This window comes from Tinamus guttatus, unplaced genomic scaffold, assembly GCF_059628265.1.
Source record: "Tinamus guttatus ecotype Peru unplaced genomic scaffold, ASM5962826v1 Tinamus_guttatus_pri_ptg000530l, whole genome shotgun sequence".
NCBI lineage: Eukaryota > Metazoa > Chordata > Aves > Tinamiformes > Tinamidae > Tinamus > Tinamus guttatus.
In genome coordinates, this window is record NW_028289064.1 from 3845429 (window position 1) to 3861357 (window position 15929).

The following is a 15929-nucleotide window of genomic DNA, read 5'->3' on the forward strand; positions in this document are numbered from 1 at the left end:
CCGGTGCTCTCTCACCTTTTAAATAAAAGCCTTCCTTTATGGTCTTAGTTCCTATAAAAACACATTTCTATAACAGCTGTCTCAAACAAGACAACTCGCAATAAACGTGTTTACTATGCAAACAGCTATAAATACATCCCTACATAATGCAGTCTATATTAAACATGTTCTAAGAATCATCAATCAGATCCCCTTTCAGGAACAAAAATACAAGAAGATTGCAATCTTTTTGCAATTTCCTAATAGGCAACTGAGGTGGGAACTCTATACCCGATTTATAACATAAAATATTCCCTGTATCTGTTTCACAAAGACATGTACCAGCATGAGAGTGGGATTTGGTGGAACCTGGATTTACAACTGGAAATTAAATACAGGCATGTGGAAACGTTATTATGTAAACTAATACTTAGCTACTTTTTGCTGGATTCCCTCAACAGCAACAAAATGGTAGCATGGAAACCAAGTGCCAAGAGTAATTTCTTAAACCTCTTCTATGAGAATGAAAAGAAAAGCACTCTTATGTAGAATGAAGAGGACTCATTACTTTTCTTGTCTGTAAAGTCTTAAATGTCACAGCCCGGGGCTGAATTCTCCTTTCATCAAAACCAATGGAAGCTTTGACACCAGTTATTGCTTCAGCATGAAAGCATGAACTTGTGTTTTTACCTCTTACTGAGAAGCCTGGTAACATAGCTCAATCTCTGGCTTTCAGTAGTTTGCTTTGGTGGTTCCCATTGCTCAGGTAGAAAATACACTTCAAAGAGGTTGTAGTTTAGAGACACAGAGGACACTGGGGCCTTTGGTGTTGGCGATCCAGCGTTGCACTAGCTTGGAGCAATTCAGTGCTGACCCATGCAGGAGGAGAGTTAACAAGTGCGATAAGACGCTGCTAAACCCCTTTGCTTGTGTGTCACTTGCTTCTCCTGTCCCTGTGGACCAGCTGTCCCTGGGAATCCATGCATGAGGCTGACCTGCATCCTGGTCCTGCCAGCACCTTCGCTGCAGTGCGTACGTCCAGGCATAGCTACTCTTGATCCCCCTGGGGCAGGTATTCAGGTTGTGTTTCTAGTCACAGTCATTCTGTACACGGGGTGCCCACAGGCTTTCTGAAACTCATGCTACCCATCCACATTAGGGACAACATCGGGGAGCCCCGATGCTGGCCTGCTGGTCCAGGGGACAGCGGAAACAATTAGCCAAAGTGTGAGTAAGCACCAAATAGATGGCAAAGTCATTAAAAACATTCTGTCTGAGCTTCTGAAAACCAGATCACATCAAACCTTTTTAATTGCCTCCTGTGAAAGTTTGGCAAACTGTGTGGGTGAGAAAGTGGCAGTAGATGAGCCAGCTAGCTGGCCTCCAGTCTTCTGGCAATATCTCGCACAACATTCTCCTAAGTAAGCAGAGGAAATATCATGTAGCTGAAATTACCACGAAGAATTACCATCAACAAAACAAGCTGAACTCAGACGGTAGTTAGCAGGGGCTCGCAGTCAAAACAGAAGGAGGCATGAAGGACTTCCACAGAGGTCTGTCCTTACCTGCTTCTGTTCAGCATTTTCATTAATAGCTTGGATTATGCAAAAAAGCAGGGGTCCCCTCTTGTGGGATATCTGCTATTAGTGTTATACAACTATTTTCCTAGGGACATGTAGCTCTGAGCAGGCCTGTGGTTGTTGCCACCAGGGAGTGTTCCTCACGCCTATTCTTCCTGATGATTGTCTTGGGCAGAAAAGAAATGCAGCAATGCAGAATGTTGTCACATATATATTTTTTTGTTTTCATCTTGCTGCTCCTTGCAAGCAGATCAGAGACAAGTGCTGGCAGGAATTCAAAATCACCGTGACACATTGGAGAAACGGTCTTAAAAACAGCAGAATTAATCAACTATATTGTAGGAGCCTATGGGTGAACAGAAGTTATGAGATGCACAGATAGCAAGTGGGGAGTGTTGTACAGGAGAAGATCATAGGCTGAACATACACTAAAAATATCCTGCTATTATGAAAAAGAAATGCCACAGTAGGTTGTATATTTAGGTCTGGAACTGCAAGACATGTAAGTCAATTCTTCTACTCTACTGAGCTCTACCAAGGCCACACTGAACTGTGTCCAGTTTTGAGCATTGCACTTCAAGGAAACAAGGATCTAGGAGGAAAGGCTTATTGGTCTGGGGTCATTAAACTTAAAGAGGGTATCAGTCTTTAGGTGTATATTGCCAGCATTAAAATGAAGAGGATAATCTGTTCTTTGTACCTCATGACAGTCAAGTAATAACAGGTTTTAATTGCTTCAAAGCATCAAGTGGGTTAGTTATTAGGAAGAACATGCCTGCAGAAGAAGAGGGATCTATCAGAGAAGCACCAAAATACATGCGTGATATAGACTCCCCATCACTAAAGATTTTTTTAGGAGCAAGCTAGACACACATCAATCAGCAGCAGGTGGAATTGATCCTACTTTGGGGCAGGATAGATCCTGTGGTCACCTACCCACGCTTATTTTCTATTTATTTCAGCTGTCTTATAAACATGGCATGGAAGTCTGTTGCTCAATAGATGGTTAAAAGAGTGTCTAGCAGCTGGTTTATTCCTCTGTTTTCAGGAGGTGTGTTTACATTCCTGGCGCTAGCATGGAGGGGAAGGACAGCGAGTTCTGATCCCACCAGCCAGCCTGCGGAGGAGACCGGGCAGCCATCCATCGGAGGCTGTTTAACTTTCCCAGCCTTTCAGAGACTAACATAAAGGACAAAGGTGGCTCCCAGATGGAAGACAACAGAACTGAAAAGTGCAGAAGCTGTTGAAGGGATATACATTTAAAAAGAAAACTAAAATTGCCAGCAGAAGAAAGAAAGGAAATTTCCAGTTAGGTGCAATGGGACAACTACTGAAGGATCTCTGTGCTCCATAAGTGCTTTTGGCCTCCATTGAAAATACTTGGACAGCAATGCTCCAGAAGGTGTTTGTTTTGAGCAGAAGCTGGAGTTCCTGCCCTGAGCTCTCTGAAGGCCACACTGCAGGGTCAGCCTATATCCACTCTCTACAATGTCATGGGAGACTGAACATTTTCACTGTGTTCTGGAGTTTGATACAGGCAGACAGACCACAAAGAAAAACACAGGAATAGATCCTATAAGCTGCTTCAAATAACACTTGCTCCAGAGCCTCTGGTGATTGCTGAGAAATTTTAGTTTCACAGAAGATGCCAACATGGGAAGAAATTATTTCAGTTTGCCTCAGGCTTCAAAAGAGGTTGCTGAACATGTTAACTGACACCAGCTTTGACAGGCTGGTTTGTGGTCAATGCCGCTAACTACCAGGAAAACAAATGCCTGTAGCCGGGGTCGGGAATCACAGCACGTCCAGCAAAGCCAAGGAAATTGCTGCAACAGACTCCCCAGAGCTGCTCCACGAGAGCGCACAGGGCAGCAGTGTACTTAAAAAACATCAGGAATGTTCCCTGTGTGGCAAGATGGATCATTCAGAAATAAAACGCCTGGGTCTAAAAAAGGCCTGGTTTATTAACTCAGAGGGAAGTGCTGAATGTGCTTCTAGGTATGTGCAGCTTCAGAAAGCAGGGAAATGGGGAGGTGGGAGCAGGAGGCAAAGTGAAGTCAAAGTGTGTAAGAAAGAGGAACTGAACCAGAAATAGAAAGAGTGAAAGTAAACCAGAATTTTATTTCATGTCTTCATTGTGATGAGCTTTTCTTTATTATTATTATTTTTGGCAAGCACTGGCAATTTCATTATCCAAAGAGAAACACAATCACTTTTGATGCAAACATACAAAAATCATCAGGACTGTATCAGATCCAGAGACTACAGCAAATTCAAACACCTTTCTCTGTCGGCAGTCTGATTCATAAGGTGTTCACTGCAAAGAGTGACAACCTAATGGCTTGTGTGATGAGGGTCAAGCTATTCTTCTTGAAGTGAAGGAATCACGTAAGTGGTCAGAAATGGGCAGGAGGATGATGGAACATGAATCAGATCCAAGTATAGATAGAAATAGGCTTTTGCTCTCCAGGTAGGAATGGGAAATACCAAGATATTGTGAGTTAAAGTTGTTTTTTAAAGCAGAATACACATCACTGGAAGACAGAAGCCAGTCAGATGTCCTGAGATGTTTTAATGCTGACATAGAACCTGGAATGCAGCAGAACATGAACACCACATGTTAAATACCACACGTGAATGCTACATGTTAAAGAAACCCTGCCTGTAATTCATCAATACTCCAATGAGACTGTAAATCCAGTTCTTTATATAGGGCAAAATCCATTTTCTCATATTAATATCCTGCCATTTTAGCAACAGTTAAAAAATGTGACCTGTGGCAATAGTCTTACAAATGGAAAGGCAGAAATGTGCCATGAGATATTTACAGGAACAGCACAAAATATAGGTATGCTTGTCTATCTTTTGGCAGCAGATTTTTATCAAATAGCTTTTGAAAGGACTTTCAGAGAGGATAGTATTAACTGCATCATCAGAATGAGAGTAAAACATCCAACATCTATAGTCAGTCTTTTAAGAAATAACATTCTGAGAGCTTGTAGTTACAAAGTTCTTCCCTATTTCTTAGAAATTCCACACTACCATTTCTTTTAACATACCAGAAAAGCAACACTATAATGGATATTCCAGTTCCCATCAATTATTATTATTATTATTATTATTATTTACTTATTTAACTACTTTCTTGGGAGTACTGGATTTTAATTGTTACTTTTCTCCCCCTGTCCATGTCCTCTCCATATATATTTTTCACTTTGCAGAGGATGCTCTTTCAGAGGTACATTGACTTTTACAGAACTTAGCTAAACAAACCACAGGATCCATTTATGACTTCTTTGCAACAATACTTACTCCTTAGTGTTTACTACACACTTTGATCTTGATTCACCAAGGTGTTGACCCTGTGACAACAAAATGAATGTATTTTATGATTCTAAAAAAATAGAATAAAAAAGAACTTTGGAAAAAAAAAGCTATGAGCACATGCAGAAGAGGAACTGCATTTTAAGTGCTGCAAGTGCATGCACAGGTAAAAAGATGGCGTTTTTGAGAGAACACTGGAGCTGCACAGAGGGCCTGAAAACATACAACCAGCACCGACTGCAGTCTTGAAACATGAATCCAAAACACAACCAGCATTCATGATCCAGCCAAGAAAGGCTTTTTATTTGGCTTTCCATGCCATTGAGTGCAACAATTCATTTACTTCCAATATATAAATACACACACACACACAATGCTAAGCAATATCCTGCTGATCCAAAGTGCTCTGCAGGCCTTCAAATCTTCCAGTACCCCCTTCCAGCCGGCTCTCTTCCGGTCTGGAACTGTGCAGCCCTGGGGTACGTAACTGAGAAATATCTACTTCAGACAGGGCAGAAAGCTTCATGAATCACCAAACAACACTTCTCAGGTGGGAAAAGCACATTCCTTCTTCCTCTATGTGGAATTAGAAAAATATGTGTAGAAGTAAAGCCTTGAAAATCCCAGGAGAGCAATTGCTCTCTTTCTTTTTGAGTTCTGTTGAGCTTGTGAGTTTTGGGGTGGTTTAATTAAAGGTCTTAAAATTCTTTAACACTAACATTCAAATGCTTCATATTTTTTCCCCCAGACTCGCAGAGTTTCCGTCCTTCTCTCCCTCTCTCTCTTATGTCACTTTCACTCTGCAATAAAACAATTGAATCACACACTGGTACATAAATATTGGCAGATTTCGAGGTTTGCTGTTTTTTTCACTCAGCCTATTGGGCAAACAGCCTAGAAAGGCTAAGTTATTCGCCAGAGTTTGAATTTCTGGCAAACAGTGTAGATCCAGTACAAATCTCAAATCATATTTCAGGAATGCCGTGCTTCTACTCCACCTTTCCAACTCTTTTCTCTGTGCACTAATGACCATTATGGGGAAATGCGTTCCAGAAATGTGAAAATCAATGTAGTGGGAAATGTACCAAAACCACCTTTCCACTTATACAATCTCAGTTGTCCAAGAAACACAATTAATTAGTGTTATTGAGCTGTTTAGCTCCCCAATAAAAGCTTTTTGAGTGATTATATGAAGAGCCATTGGTACTGTAGACTTCATGTTGAAGTAATTAATGGAAGTTGATTATATTCTGACAAGTTAAACACAGGTTTGCTTGATATTACACACACATGGAAAACACATGCACCATTGAGCTCAGTACATAGGAGTTTAGATTAATGGTGTTGATGAATTATGTGGAGATTATATACTTTGCAGACACATAATGGACCTGATTTTGAAAAGCAGGGTCTCATTTTGCTCCTGCAATTTTGAGAGTGTGAATAATTGCAGGTGATTTTCTAGCAGCTAGACACCTCACTGCCTGGTTGAATTTCTCAGGGCAGAGGTCATGCCTGGTTTTGTTGCAAGGCATGGGCCGTCACTAGGAGAGCACATGCAAACAGATGAAGAGCAAACCTTACCCTAGGGCTATGCACTGTGACCACAATGGCCGGTAAGGACAACAGGTTTCACACACAACTGCGGTGGCTCAGCTGGAAATTTAAGAAACACTTTCTTAGTTCAGAGGCATGCTTTGAACTTGAGGTCTAACCTGGATTCAAAAGGAGAAGGAGGACCTTATCACCAGGCATTGTCCCATTACCAGGAAGAGGTTGCTGCTGAATTTGTGTTTGTGAGATTCACTCAGGTTCAGCCTAATATCTAAACCTACCACTGTGCATCTTCTCTTGAGGCTCTGTCTTCAGCTATCATTGAGAAAGTGGTAAGGACAGAAGCAGTAACCAGTGTCAGGATTCAGTAGCTGTAAAACAGAGCTGGGAGATAGAAGGCCCAGTTACAAACGAGTGGCCTGAATCAGCATGGAAGGACTAAAGCTTCAGTCTTTAGTGCAAAGCTGCACACAGTCATGCAGAGCAGCCTGCACAGAATGATCCAGGCCAGATTTGACATCTTCCCATACTATTTATCTTCAGGGACATGGCTCAGGGATGCCACAGCTGGTATTATAAGGTTTAGAGCACTATCTGGGTACACCCTTCAGGAGCCTGCCCCAGAGGGACCTGCAACTGTAGACACCCTGCACACAAGCTACAAAGATTGAACGAACCCAAGTGCAAGGAGTAGCCTTGGCTTCAGGGCACTCCCAGGGTCTTGATCTCAAGACTGCGAGACAGCCAGGACTGAATGAGCCTCTGCTACTCCTGATAGCAGATCATGCTGAGCCCCCACAGGCATGATTCAGTTTGAGACACCAAATCTATGAGTCTTAGTTTAGGTTTCCATGTGAGACGGGCATCTAAACTCCCACTGGCATGATGGAGACCTCATCAAAACAGAACGTGGTAAGGGATTTTGCATACCCTAAAGCACAATTTACTTCCTGAGCAGTTGAGTGAGCTGTACCTCCCCTGACTGTAGCTTAGATACCTGTAGTATTTTAGGTGCTAACCACCAAATGAAATCCCGGTCTTAGAGATACAAAACAGTCACTGTGCAGGGGCAGTAAGGTCTCTGTTGCCATAATCATGGCACAAGTCTGCAAGGTCAGAAGTTGACTTCTCTGCCCAGCCCTCTCTGGCCCAGATAACTGTGGCAGGGACCCCCACAGCAGTGCCTGTCCTCACAACAACCAGGAGAAGCCCAGAAACCCAGCTGTGCTGACCAGTCATCTGAGGACCCCCCGCTGCAGAATAAACAGGTAATGCTAACTCCTGGGCAGACCTTTTCACAGGTCAGCAAGCAATGGACAGTCTTCTTCCTGGGACTAACACACCTTCCTCTAAGTCTTGGTATGTTCAGACCTGGAAGTGTCTTTGGCTCAGTCATTTCATGTCTCAAGGACCCTGACTGAGAAGTGAGTTAAGAAGATGCATTAGACAGGGTTGAGTGAATATACCTACAGACCTCTCTCAGACTATAGCTTGAAGTACATTGCAGACCAGTTCTGGCCTAGTTCTTAACAGCATATGAGGAACTAAGAGCACCAACATGTGCCTATGAAGGCAGGGTGAATGGGAAGCTCAAGGGGGTCTCTCTTTTTGCAGTTGCAGTCCATGAATCCAGTGTGTAGCCTGGGCATTATTAAAAGATGACATCTATACTGTCTATAACCAAATATGGACCATGCAAACTTCATTACAAAAATGAAAAACACAAACAAGAGAAGCTCCTTTATCCTCAGAAGAGGCCTTCGCCCTCCCAGGAAGTCAAACCCAGGTCTATATGAGATTACTTACCCTAGCGTGTATACAGGGCAATGAGACACCCTACAGAAATGCTACTGTAGCCACTGCTTGTCTGGCCCTCAATGGATATTTCAGCATCCTTTCTGCCTTGCCTGGCCCTGGGTGCTGGCGAGGGTCAGGCAAGGCACTTTAGGGGAGCATCAAGCAGGGCACCCGTATGGATTTACCTGCTAGATTGTTAGCAGAGAGCGGGCAGTCAGTGGGAAGTGAACACGGGTGGTGCCTGGAGATGCCACAAGTTTTTGTGGCACGTGATAGCCCTAAGGATGCCCTGCAGGACTGCAGATGTGGTGGAGGAACTGAACCCAGCAGGGCCCTGCTCACTGTGTGGGCCAAGAAGGATCTGCTCCAGCTTGGTCCCTCCACACCGAGGCAGGAGACCTAACCCAACAGCACTTGCACAGGAACTGAACCAGTTTATTTGACTGTATAAATACCTAACCCCTTTCTAAGACTGTTGCTGCTTTGATCTCTCACCTAACTGCAACCCTAGAGGAAAGGCAGGATTAGGGTCTAATTCTGCAATTATTTGCTGCCTCCAGGAAACAGAAATCATGATTGGGAAAGGGGTTTTAACTACCACTCTCCCCTAGAGCTGGCTGGGGATAATCCCGGAAGCGGCCCGAAATCTTGCCCTGCCTGTGGACAGGAAGCCGTCCTTTCCTAGGAAAGAGCAAGATCTGGCTTCAAACTCTGTTTCTTAATTAGCTGCTGCAGGTGGAGAGCTGTGCAAGTCCCACACATTGCTTTTATAACTATCACATCTTTATGTGGCTTAACTGTTTTTTTCCACTGTAACTTGGCCATTTTTGGAAGAGAAATATTTTGGGTCACATTATCAATTTTTCCCCCCATGGAAAGCTTATAAAAATTAATCTATAAGTAAATTGATGAGGGAAAAAAAGTTCACAGAAATGTTTTCAAATGGATAACCTTCAAAGGATTTGAGCTCATTCCATTTGAATTACAGAGTCAGAGCTTAAGTCCAACCACTCTTTGGTTCCCTACCTCTCTTCCCCACCCATGCTGCTTTGCATCACACTTGAACAGGTCCCCAGTAAGTACTTTTTTCCTAATGATTGAATTTAGCATTGGCAGAATACGCTGACAGACTGTTCTTGAGGCTGAAGGGTCCATTTACTGTTCAGAGCATGCACAAAAAGCTGCGAAGTCCCCTTTTTGATTGGAATGCAGCAATTCATCTCCAGTTCCTCTCAGATGGGCAAAAGAGGGTATTTCATCTCCACACCTATTCATTATTTCAGCCTTCTGTTAGTGAGCCCAATATAGTTCTCCGCCGTGGCAGCTGTTTATGCCTTTAGATATTAATCTAGCTGGACTAGACCAAGGCCACCACAAAGACTCCTGATGTTGTAGTAGTCTCATACCTTGCCAGTTTATGTGATTAAATAGCACTAATATCACAGGCTAAGAGGCTGATAGTAACCTATAAAAGTGTAGCTGTGCCTTTTCATCACAATGAGATGCCTGCTGTAGTGCTGGGCAAGCACCATGATTGTGTCCACAGGGATCAAGGAGCAACATGTGTAAAAGCTCCATCCCTTTGGGAGAATATAAAAAATAAGCATCTTTTAAGAACCAGAAAACCAAAGCAGCCACCATCTAGAGACCTCCTGCATAAAGAAACTGCCTCTACTTACAGGGTTCTCATGTCTCACTGGTAATTGGTTTTGTGTGTTTATGGAAAGGACACAGAGCAGACCAGAGAGCCAAGGACACAGCCTAGACAAACATTTGCATTATGGCTCTGAGATCAGAGAGAAAGAGAAAGAGATTTTGGCTGAGCTAATTAAAAGACAATTGTGACAAGAAAAAAAAAAAACTCCCAATCCCTTCTGAGTCTGGGGACATGGCATGTTTTGCATATTCCTTGAAAACAAACAAGATCATAATAAATATCCCTGGCTCTATCATCACCCTCCTCTCCCAGTGAAGACAGCCCACAGCACGCTGAATTTTGGCAAGCAAGCAGGATTATAAAGCATTACTGTGCCTGGCAGGAGCAAGAATCAGGCCCTGGGAGGAGACATCATGGAGCTGTACGTGTACAGGATCGAGAGAGACGTGGTAACGGAGATGCAGGGCTGCCGGCACGTGGGAGAGCAGCGTGATTTGGCAGCGAGGTGGACCATGTGTGTCCTGTCAAGGGGATTAGCCCACTGGGGGCCATTGCTCACATGGAGTCATGGGCAGCACGCACACGGTTGGCCACGGAGCTGCATGAGATGCTGAAAACTGCAAGGCGTGGAGAAGGATCTGTAGAAGTTTGTGGCTGAGGTGGAGAGGATGTTCAGTCATCAGCATTGCAAGGACTGCAGGAGTGGTGCTGGGACATCTCGGCACATCTGAGCTCACTCAAGCCTGCCAGTAAAAAGGTCTTCCTCAAACTACAGCCAGAAGTGAGAAGCATCACTAAAGGAGGAGATACCAAATAAAGAAGGAAGAAACATCCAGAAGTCTTTTGATAATGGTGGAGAGGTAACTTGTAGGAGGAGACAAAATAGTTTTTGGAGAACAGCTACAGAATGTCTAGCCAGCCCATGAAGCCCAATAGGTGTGAGTGGAGACCTGTCTAGTCTGAACTAGGAGGCTTTCCATGAAGTGAGGCAGTCTCAAAAGACATCTTGACAACTTGAAACCTGCTAATAGACATGAGCAGCAGCAAGGAATGACAGATCTCAGAGACTGTGTTGAGAAAGCAATGGAAGGGGCAGAGGGCAGAGCAGGCCTCACTCAGACATCTGGCTGCACAACTGGGTTAGCCAAATGACCTCAGTAAAACTATTTTCTATCCATTTGTAACCCTTGGAGTGGGCCCTTGGAGGCCCACCAGGAAGAGGGGAGATTGTCCAGTTCAAATAATGCAAAACCTGATTTCTTTGAGGGAAAACTCCCTGACAGGCTTCTTGGCTCTGCTCAGTGTCTCACCCAAGTGAGTGGCTAGGAGAGGCTTCCAGCAGCCAGTCTGCCTAGGTCAGCTCTGTCGGTGTTGCAGAGCAGCTCCCCTACAGACAGCCAGAGCCCTCCAAGTCTGCAGGAGCTGTTGAGATGGGGCTTGCAGGCAGCCATCAGGCGGCAAGAGCCAGATCAGAGAATTAGCAGCGGGAGGAAAGCTGAATCCTCTGGCCTGGCCAAGGACCAGACAAGACCTGTTCTTGGCATAAGCAGGTGCAAACAAGGACTCCCAGGATAAATGGGCAGTGGAACAACTTATACACTTTTAGCTGGACTCAGACTTGCAGGGCAGACCAGCGAGAGGAAATCAGACACTCCAAGGGCCTGAAGAATTTGCCCCACAGATTGAGCCTTTCTCTGCAGCAGCCAACCAGAAAAGGAAGCAGCTGCTAGCAAGAAAGATGGACACTAATTGCCATGAGCCCCATAAGCACAGATATGTCAAATGGAAAAGGTGAGTCTGGTCTGGTCTGTGACATTTTTGAACAATTAGAAAAAGTGATAGATTTGGTTTGTAAAACAAGAGAACTTGGCAATAATGCAAAAACTAAAGAAAGCAGTTCAATTAAGTGCTTGTACAGTGAAAAAGTTTGCTATAAAATATCAATTTGCTATAACAGAAGGCTGGGCCAGGACAAAACATCACAGGAGCCCAGTAAACTGTCCCTTTCCCAGTCTGAGAGCCCCAGTACACCACTGAAGCCCAGAGACATACAAATGAGGCCCCAGGTTTTTGTTTAGATCTTTTCAGCCAAAAAAACAGAAAGAGGAGGCTGACTATAACCCATCCACTAGTATCTGGGAAATGCATGGAAAAACTGGACACTGCCTCAAGGATAGGCATTAATAGAGCAGACATGCTAAAAACAGTAATGGATAGACTATCCAAACCTGAACCAACTAATTGGTCTCAAATGGAGACAGTGACAGCGAAAGGTGCATTCGTCCAAGAGTTGGGAAAGTTGGGTTTGCAAATTGGACATCTGGAATTTGAGCTAGATTTCTGGATAGCCGAGATAGTGGATGAGCTAATAAACAGTTTGGATTTCATTATGCCTAATAGCTGAGTAAGTGCCAGGAAACCATGTCTTACAAATCCTGCCTGCAAAAAGTCTTCTCAAATATGTGGCACAGGTGAACAAAATGACTTGTAGACAAGTGGTTTGCAGTGAATGGGGAAAGGCACCACTGTAAGTGACACACCATGGGAGATTTCCAGGCAAATAAACCACTTCCCAGAGGTTGAAACCCATTTTGAACCCTAAGCTCTCAAAGGGATTTTAACCTTTCAGGTGTTGGTGTATTGGAAGCAGGAATCTGCCCCCCTTGTGTGCTGAGTAGCAGCAAATAGAGGGGTCGGGGGGAAGGAAGGGAGGCCATCAAGCACGATGGATTCAACAGATGGAGTAAATACTGGTGCAGGAGAAAACTAGGAGGGAGGAAAGAGTGGAGAGAAGTGCAGACAGCTTCTGTCAACGTTTGGTGCCAAGCGTTTTCTTGCAGATGGAGGACAGTTTAAGCCCTTTCCGGCTGAGCTCCCAGACTTGTCCTCGCTTTTGCTGCCAGAGCGTGAGAGTGGCACAGGGCTGGAACACAGGGAAGCTGCCTGCTGAGTAGCCGCTTTGCTGCTGAGCTAAAGCATAGGAAATACTATGGGCAGCAGAGAACTGCAGGGAGACACAGCTGAGCTTCCACACTGCCCTGGACCTCCCGGTGTGCTTGGAGGAAGGAGGGCAGCTGCACTCATCCTTGCCACAGCAGGGTCGGGCTGGCTTTCCATGAATGCTGACCCTTCTGGAAAAAGCAGCTTCTCGGTGGTGGATTGAAGCCCTTGGTGATGTACAGCCTCAGGTGGGCTTCTGAGCACACCAGAGGGGCAGAGAAGCTGTCACCAGGTGGGTGCTCCTAGGCTTGCGCTCAGCATGGCCATGAGGGAAGGCACCACTGCAGCCCACTGAGGCCTGGCCGCGGCCGCTTTCCCCACCACAGCTCGTGTGGCCCAGGCACAGCCTACAGAAGCAGAGCCAAAGGGCTTCCAGCTCCACCAGCATCTCTACACAACACCAGGACATCCATCCTGCAGATGCCCCCATTTGACGTAAACTTGCAAATACCACAGAACACCTCGCTAGCCTGAGCGAGGAAGAAAAACCATTGTTCAAGAGAATAAAATTCAGCACATTCTGAGTTATTAGGGCTCTTGTGACTGTTCACAGTTTGCTTTCCTATGTTTTAAAATGCCTCTCATAGAGGATGCAGGTGAACTTACAGTTCAGGGACAGGATCGCTATAGGAACAGCAAGTTGTCAGTGTCCTGATTGCAGCAAAAGTTTTAGGGCTGTGAGATAATGTATTGTATTACTGCAGTACACCTTGGGCTAAAGATTTTATGTATGTACCTTCACCTTTGCTTGGATGGGAATAAAATCATTTTAGAACAGCAAAATGAAAATACTCTGACGAAAGTGCATTCACTGTGTAGCAATTTATTTAATAATGATTAAATGGTATTTAAAATACATTTCATCTTTCTGCCTATAACTTACTCTTCAGACTATCACCATTGTAGACTTAGCTAGGATCCTAGTGACAATGAAATAATGGTGCTTTGATGGACTAAATACAATTTCAATGAAACCACTATTGGCAGCTGCTGCCTTTCAACCGGAAACCTCTGTGGAACTTGAAAGCTTAACATCAACAGCTTCAACACAAAAGATGGACATACACAGAACAAAGACAGATAAGGAAAGCCAGGTTATTCTCAGCTTTATTTTGTGAGGCTTGGGTGTCTGAAGGAAGGACAGAAAGGAATAGAAGAGCAAAAAGCTGTGTATATTGCCCCAGCAAACTTATGAGAAAGCTCAGAGAAAGAGAAATTGTTTGGCCAAGTGTTTGGCCAAGCACAGGAGGCATGGAGCTATGAGGAAAATGCCTACCCTTTGCTCTTCAATCTCTCCTGGGCTGAGAAGAAACCATGAATGACTGTGATAAATAAAGAGGCTAGCCTCAGAGGCACATGGTTTACCAAGCAATTTCTCATCCTGTCAGAACCAACTTACAGGACTTTAAGATGTGATCCCTATGGTCAAAAGGGCAATACTTTTATTTTCTCCTAAATGTTTTGAGAGCATCATTATCAAATGAGGAATTTGTATGTAAGTATTGAACAGACATATATAATCCCCTCTTTAAAAAACTCTCTTCACCCACATAACTCCTTGCCAGACTTCCTCAAGCCAATGAATCTAAATTATTTAAAAAAATGGTTGCTGGAAGAACTACTTGTTACTTTTTTCCCCATTGAAATGAATTGCCAAACTCTGTTTTTCTTTACCACTAACAAAGGCAAGGCAGGAAACTGTCCTTTTCCAAAATGAGGTGATATGCATGTGTGTTAGCAGTAGTTAGCAGTAACCACGTTATCTAGAAATTCTTTAAAGCCAACAAACTCTCCTAGCCATATTTTATTCCTAGCTTACCTTACTTCCCCTGTAACAGAACACCAAATGTTATAGTTGCTTTAAAAAAAAATCAAATATAAATGTTATGTATCACCATTGTGCTTTTGAGCACCATGCGTCAGTGCTGTAAGGCATGACAGGCTTAGGAGCTCTGTCTCCACGGCTTATCCATTATTGTCCCCTACTGAGTACCCTTCCATCACCTGCCTCCTATGGCTCCTTTATGTTTCAGCAGAGATGCAATTTCTGGCCTGAGCAGCTTCAATGTAGATCTGTAGCTTCCATGGCCTTGTGTAATCATTTACACCTGTGCAAAGGAGACGCAAACTCACTTTGCACTCACTTGACATAGGTGCAAATGACTACACAAGGTGAGAAGCAGTGGAGAACGGAGCCCCTAATGACTGCAAAGCACTTCAGCAGGGTGCAATGCAGAGCTGGAGGGACACGAGGGATACAGCGATGCGGAGGAAAGCGAACGGCAGCAGCATATGAGAGCCTGTTCTCCCGTGCCCTGTGTGCGGCTGCCATTGCTAGCAATGTAAGTCAGGCATGTCAGGCTCCGGGGAAAATAAATCAGGCCCTGCGGAGGCCCTCCAGCTCCTGCCTGGCTCTCCTACACGAGCTGGGCTGCAGCAGTGATGCCTGTGTTGCCACCTACTTTGGCTGAGGCTGGTGCTGTGTGGATGCAGGTTCAGTTTATGTGGAGAATCTGAGAAGAGTCCCAAAGGCAAAGCAAAACCTGGTGGCACTGGCTTATTTTAGGGTATGTTTCCTGGTGGGAGTCAGATGGGTTATACAAAAACCTCACTTGCTCCCTTTTGAAATGGTACAGGTGTTCCTAGCCTGTGTTGTTATATTGCCTCCTAAAACTGCCTGAGCACTGGGGAGCACAAGAACTTTCAAAGGAAACATTCACTTTTTATGAGTTGTCAGATAGGACAGAGTAGTTAGATGTAAAATTAATCTGCTGCCCTTTGTCAGAGCTCTCTGATGATAAGGTTAAAGGCACTAATTACTGCAGTGAGCTTTTGGGGTTGAGGTTGGTAAAGAACAGAAAGGAACCGCTTCATGCTGACATTTTTGGAACCTAAAATAAGGATTTATATAGCAACCTTTTTTTGGTAGTCTGAAAATAACCTTCTGAAACGTGTTCCTCTTAGTTCTACACCTGCCAGCTTTCTTCACTCTTCTTTCCCTCGCCTATGAATAGTGATGGTAAATACATCCAGAGAAA